Raw genomic sequence first — 7,786 nt, forward strand, 5'->3', positions numbered from 1 at the left:
CCTGATATCTAAAAATAAAAGGAGCTTTAGAGTAAAAAACAATTCTAAAGAATGCTCATTCTGTAAACAAAAATATTATATAAAACGCATTTGCCTATTACTAAAACAATTAAGGCAATTTCTCATATTCTGAAATCTAATATAGTTTTTTTTTTCAAATTAATCTAGTATGGTTTTTTAGTGATAAGTGTTATGTTTTTAGACAACTTTAGTATTTTATAATTTTTTCCTTTAACTTTTTTGAAGGTGTCCTGATCAAGAGATAATGTTGGATCTTAATGCTATTAAAAATGTTAATTCTATTCATACGAATCATGTAAATCAATACTTTAATTCTACTTATTATTTACTTTCAGACATGTCAATTACATTATTTTAAAATTTAAAAGATAATTTTTTAAATCAATTTTTTCTTTATCTTATTACAAATATGGATGGTATGAATATTTTTATGTATGTAGGATTCAAGTGCACCTCAAAGTTGGAATCAAGGACAAGGAAGTATGTCTTTATAAATATTACAAATGATTTGAACTTAACTATTTGGTGCCATTGTAATGTTCAAGTTCTTCATTTTTACTTTTGGCTTAGCACTGCCTAAATATTATTTGCAAGTAATATTCAATTTTTTTCTTTATTGTTTTATTTTTTTTTATCGAACTTTCTTTTCTTTCTTTATGCTATCAACAAGTACAAAAGAATATGTGGACGTTAATGTACTTGAAGGCATATATATCCGTAGGATTGGGTAAAAATAATATCTTTGTCCCATATACTACAAGTAACTTATTGACTTCACAGAAAAAGAAGAATCCCATTAAGAGAAGATGAGTCAAAAGTCAAGAGTTGTGCTTTGTTCAAGACAAACTCAACCATGAATTTTAACAATGAAGTGGTCACCTCTAGTGTGTCAATCTAATGAATAATGCCTTTCAAGATAAGTGGCATGTGTGCAAGATATAGCCAATCAAATAGAAAACCATGTGTTTTACAACTGTTTGTGGCGATCGTAATAAAATAGCAAAGTAACTTTTGCTATTTTTTTATTATGATTGAATTTGGGATCTTTGCTTAGCATTGTATAAGAATGGTATCTTAGTCAATGAATTAAAATTAGCAACACATGATCGAAAATAAGGTAAAGCTTTAGTTGAATCCAACACACAAATAGCCTAAAGAAATAGCAAAATGAGAGTAATATCCATCTGACAATGATTTGTCCAAAATTAAAGGGTGGAGGGGACAAATCACTTTATTAACACATCATTCTTGTTCTATAAAACATTTGATCCCCTTTAATAAATCATGCATACAAAAAATATTTCCATGAAGTCTTCAAATCTTAATCTTATAAAATTACTACTAGATGACCATCATTAGCCAAGGCTTAACCATTTCATTAACTATTTTCAACAATCATAGACAACTGATTAATAATCACAATGTCCTTACATTTCTTGTGAAAAGAAAAAGACTTAAGCACATAAAAGCCACAACATGAAAGGCTTAAAGCTAGATCAACTTTTGCAAATTGCTAGAAACATTTGTTATTTTCATCTTTACCAGACATAACACGTCCACAATCTAAAGCATATATTTCATAAAAAGAGAAAAGCTCTTGAGAACGTCATTACATTTCACAATGTGTTAACACCAACATCAACCAAAAGTTCAATACTTTTTTTTTCTTAATCTGGAAACCAAAAACTTTGATTATTCCAAAATTGGTATGAAGTTTGAGTATCCCAAAGTTGACTTGTGTTAGTTTGCTTAAATCAAAAGGCACATTATGTATGAGGTCAACAGACGTAATGGGATGTACTACTATAGTTAAACCTTACAAAAATTTACTTGATAATTCATAATTTAAAAGCTGAAATGTAAACTAAACCTACAATAGAACATGAAGTTATCTAGTTACTCTTCTCTATAGCTTGCAAGTTAACACCCTAACACATGTTTCTACTTTAAGAATCTATAAACTTCTAGGTTAAGAATGTCATCTGTCATCGTCATCATCATCATCATCAGAGTACTTATTATCACTAAATAGCTCATATATTTGATATTCTCTATCATTAGTGCATGCAACTTGTATTTCATCATCACCAACAATAGGTGGGAAGCTGCTAAGAAGCTCTTGCAAATATGTCCTTGAGTATTTTTTATATCTAAATATGTATATGGTTGTTTCTATATTTAAAAATTCAATACTTGATAAGATAATTTAGAAACTCTGAACATTCCAAGGTGAGAAACAACAAACACTTACTCAACAAATGGAAATGTTGTTGAGTCAAAATTCAAAAAATAGCATACATATAACACAAGGAGTAAACAAAAAAGATACATTGATTTGTAATATCTTATTAAACATTTCCTATTTCGGTACTTTTTCTAATTATCACAAATAACTAACTTCATGTTGAAAGATTTGCATATTAATCACTTTAAAAGAAAGTATCTAAATCTCAATCTCAATCCCAGAAATCCTTTGTCACTATTTAATTGGAGTAATAACTGATGCAGAAAACAATATAACAAAGATATTTCCTGGGTCATCATTTCAATTATTCTTTGTAAATTGTTTTTACAAACTTTTAGAAATAACCACACGAAACAACCAAGGGTTGAAGACATATGATAGCATCTTCAAAACTAAACCAACAAATCTTCGAAATGTTAATAAACTAGATATAAATTGAATAAAAAAAATAAAGTGTGATGACAAATAAAACAATGAAATCACAATAATTTGAACATTTTTTAAAAGATTAAGTTGGAAACCAATATTGGACAAAGTTATTTGAATTACTCACCTTGAAATATATGTCTAAATTTTCAATCATTATCATGAAGATACATAGCAGCTAACTCTTGAGCTGGAGGCTATTGAGAGCAGTCATAAAGGTACAATAAAAATATTTAAAAAATTAAAAAAAAAAGAGATATTGAGTGAAACTAATTCAATTGAAATCAAAAGCTACTAAGTTGAATTTCTTGCAATCCACTAAGACATACAAGAGGAGGAAAGACATTTCCAGTGGCTTAATTTCGTCATTAGTAATGAGATCTGAGTTAGTGTACACTTTGTATTCAGGTCCCAGCCTTCCATTTTGGCTTTCCTTTCTTTTGAGAAATCTTGTTAAATATTTCATTGAAAGACCGAAATTGGTAAAATGAAAGGATGATTACACCATCACGAGATGAAGAACAAGAGAAACAAATCTATAACATAAACCCTAAAACTGAATTTGGAGAGAAAACTAAGAAGAAGAAGAAAATATTTTGAATGCCTTGTTGAAGAACAAGAATTAACGTGAAAAAGGTTAGGAAAAAGCAAAAATATTTTATTTTTTTATATTTATTTTTAAGTCTTTGTAAATTTTGTTGTTTACCTTATTAATAAGGTGGTAACATTTGGTGGCTTGACAGTATATAGAAGATATTCATTGTCAGTGCATCAAATATTAATCCTTATATCAATTTGTTCTTTCTTTTTGCACATTTTGTAACATGTTTATTATGCATTGGATCAAAATCATTGCCTCAAATATTGAATAACAAGTCCTTGCATCACCAATTGCCACTCAAGTTGCAAAAAGCCTTTCCTGTAGTCAACATTTGAGAAACCAATAACTTCCACTCCAAAGAAAAGTCACCACCAAAATGAACAAAAATATATAAGGTAAAACAAAACTTTAATTCAATATTTGCTTTACTCTTAAATCATAAAGTATGTAATAACTGTATCTTTTTTTGTAACATAGGATGATAGCAAAGAGGTGACATTGGGGACCTATCCATTTTAGGAGATAAGTTTTTCTCATATGATGTTTTTCGATGGAGTGCTGTATAGAATATTTTTATAATGGTTCACAAAAAATATTATTGATAACATCGAACCCAAAACAACATTCCAAAACTAATAGTAACAACTAAGTGCCTATTTGGTCTGAATTTTTTTTAGCTTAAAAACTATTATAAGGCTCTTATAAAAAATAATAGCTTTTACAAAAAGCTGTTTAGTAAGTTGTTTGACAAAACAAATTATATAAGCTCTAATTCTAGTTAAAATTACTATAAAGGGTATTTATGTAATCTTTAATCACTTAATAAACCAAAATGGAACAAGTCTGCTTCGAGTTTATATACGATTTCAAATATTAAAATAAAAAAAATCTATAAAGAAATGGAATAACTTTCAAACTTGTGTAGTGTAACACCCCTTTCATTTAAAGAAAAGGTAAGGGCCATCATGTGAAGAGAAAAAAAAGAAGGAAAAAGACAAAAGAGAAGAGAAAAGAAAGAAGAAAAAAAAGAACAAAAGGGGAGGCTCGGCCAAAAAGGGACAAGGAAGAAAGGAGAAAGAAGAAGAGAAAAGTCAAGTCGGCAAAAAGGGAAGGAAAAAGAGAGAAAAGACAAGAAAGAAAAAGAAAAAAGATAGAGAAAAATAAAGAAGAAAGAGAAAAAAGAAGAAGAAAGAGAGAAGGAGCAGCGGCGTTGAGGAGAAGAAGGAGAAGGAAGGAAGAAAGAAAAAGAAGAAGAAAGAGAGAGGGAGCAGTGATGGTACCGGAGGAGAAAAAGAAAGGAAGAAGGAAGAAGAGAAAGAGAAGCTCCGATTGGAAGGAAGACCGGTAGTAAGGGAAGAAAAAAAAATAAGAAAGAGAAAGGAAGAAACGGTAAAGAAAAAAGGAATAGCTAGATATACGCATGAACCAATAGCGAAGTAGCGTCTCGCTATTGTGAGGTGAGTGGGTGCTAAATTTCAAAACTATATCCCAATAAATATATTATGTATGTTGCATTTGATGGTTCATGAAATTGTGGAAAACATGAGTTGGTAGAAAGCTCTAAGTTGTTTGTGATTGAAATTAAGGATTTTAAATTCGTTTTTTTATACTATACATAAGTATATATCTACAAGGTTTTAATTACAGGGAAACAAACCTTTGACTGGTTTTTCACTTCAAAATCATACCTTGCAAGTTTGTGTGATGTTTAGGCCAATGACCTTCGTTTTGATTCATAGAATTTGATGATAAATTATTTATTTTACTTAGTATGCTGATTTGGTAAATATATCATGCTTTGAGATAAAATATGCACAACATTGATTTGTGATTATATTGTTTACAAACTATTATGTTTTGCAAATGCATTGAATTGCAATAATTTTCATTTGAACGTGATTGAGAAATGCTTGGTAGGACCTGTTACCACACTAGGTCAAGTGTGGTCTTTGTGCACAAAGTAGTAATTATCGATTATTGATATTTAATTTAAAAAGGGAGACTTGAAGCCCCGACTTATATTGGGTGGCGTTGGTAGTTTCCACGAATAGGTAAAGGGGGACTTAAAGCCCTGATTTAAATATGGTGGCGTGGGTAGTTCCCACGAGTAGGTAAAAAGGAGGACCTGAAGCCCCGATTCATCTGGTGGCATGGGCAGTTCCCACGAGTAGTTAATGATGTTGGAAAAAGTAAGCCTAAGGGCTATACTAATCCTACCCGATGATGATGCTCCCTTGTGGATTTTTATTTCACCATGCATGGTATTAACACATGAAAATTTTTATTTAATGGTAAGTGAAATTTACATATTCATTGGTGATCAATTAATTCACCTTTCAATATTTTAGACTCTTCATTTTCACTTGTCATTGAATTTAATGTTAAATGAATGTCGGGGTTGAAAGATTTTCTAGTACCTTAAATACAACTGTTTTCATATATGTTTACTTGTGAATTATTATTTTTAAGAATTGCAAGGTATATAAACTAAATCTCTCAGTTTTATGGAATGTATTTTCTACGCTAACTCTTGGGTTTATAAACATTCCACCTTTATATTTGTTTCCCCTCTTTCCTTGCTTACGGGGTTGACGATGATTACTGAGCCTATGAGACTCACACCCCTCTTATTTTTCTTTTTTGCAAATAAAGATCAGTCTAATGTGTAACCATCGGTGCATACGGTCCATCGCAGATTAGGTAAAGGCATCTCCTAACCTTGCTCTAAGTCATTCCACTGTTTAGGATTGTATCAGAATGAAATTGCTAGATGTTGAAAAATGTTGTTAACTTGTAAACGTGAATTGTTAAAGACCTTGTAATTGATATTTAATTGTTATTATTTTGAATGGAGTAAACAGTAGTACAATTATTTATATACACTTACGCACGTGAATGTTTACTTAATGAATGTAACGAAAATCTCAAATGAGGCTTGTTCAGGACTTAGCAAAATTTTTTTGAAAGTCTCGAATGTCGGTAGCGACCTAGGAAGGGTCGTTACAATATTGGTATCAGAGCCCTAGGTTTAAAAAGTCTTAAGATTTCTTTTGTTGTCAGCGGAGTATCAAGGGTAATGTAGAATTTTATCCATGGTTCATGACTGCAGCATGGTTCGTTACGCTCAAGCGTTGTAGACCTCCTAGTTCCGCTCCACTTAATTGGGAAGAATTCACATAGGCTTTCATGGACAAATTTCTACCTGAAAAAGTGAGAGACGCTAAGGCACAGGAGTTTGAAACTTTAATGTAGGTGCTTGGGATGACAGTGTCAGATTATGACATCCAGTTTATTCAGTTGTAGAGATATGCCTCGTATCTGGTTCAAACTGAAAGGGAAAGGATCAAGAGGTTCATTAAGGGGTTACATGGGCCAATATACTGAATTCTAGTCTTTCAGAGATTTACATCCTATTCCGAAGTAATTGATGCTGTTAGAAAAATTGAGGTGGGACGTAAAGAGGTTGGGGTGGAAAGAGAGAGGAGTAAAAGAAATCGAGGTGAAGGATCTTCTAGATACAAAGACCCTAGTAGGGGTAAAGATGCTAATATAGTTGGACAACCAGGTCGAATGGATGGTAACTTACTCAGAGGGTCAACATTCTCTAGTCCACCGAATCAAAGAAGAAATTTTTAGTTTCATAGTCCCCCACATAGCAGTGATTTTGGTGGGATTAATTATAGACGGGCTATGAGCAGTGGGATGACTAATTTAAATCTTAGATAGGGTGGTCAGTGGGGTCCTTTCTACACTTTTTGTGGTTAGATTCATGCAGAGCCATGTAACCAGACGATGGCGTATTGTTATGAGTGTGGGGGAATTGGTCATGTAAAGAGGGATTGTCCTACCTATAGACATAACCAGGAGATGGCTCGTGGCTCAATACGACCCGATTTTGCTACCGCACTAACTAGAAATGTCAAAAGGGATAAAGGAAAAGAGGTAGCTACCTCGTCACAGGGTAAATTGACAGGGTTAACTCAACAAGGTGCTTTTGAAGGGGGACAAGCTAAAGTGTTTACTCTGACACCACAAGATGCTCATGACTCGAATGTAGTGGTAACAAGTAATCTTTTCATTTGTGGTTACGAAGCATTAGTTTTATTTGACCCAGGATCCACCCATTCTTTTGTGTCTTCAAATTTGATGCCTAAATTAGGCAAGCAATGTGGATATATGGATGAACCGTTAGTAGTAACCACCTTGTTAGAAGAATCATATGTTGTGGAGTATGTGTTTCATTCTTGTGTGGTCCAGATTAAAGATAAGGACACTTGGGTGGACTTAGTTTTAATGACAACACTAGCATTCGACGTGATATTGGGAATGGATTAGCTGGCGTCTTGCTACGCTAATGTAAATTGTTATCGCAAGTTGATGAAGTTTAAATTTCCTGGAAAGCCGTCATTTGTTATTTATGGTCATAGTAACCATTTGGTTAATAGTGTGATGGCTACAATTACTAGAGAAGTACAAAGTGAAGAAGAAAATTT

The sequence above is a fragment of the Theobroma cacao genome, chromosome 6 (genome assembly GCF_000208745.1).
Source record: "Theobroma cacao cultivar B97-61/B2 chromosome 6, Criollo_cocoa_genome_V2, whole genome shotgun sequence".
Lineage (NCBI taxonomy): Eukaryota > Viridiplantae > Streptophyta > Magnoliopsida > Malvales > Malvaceae > Theobroma > Theobroma cacao.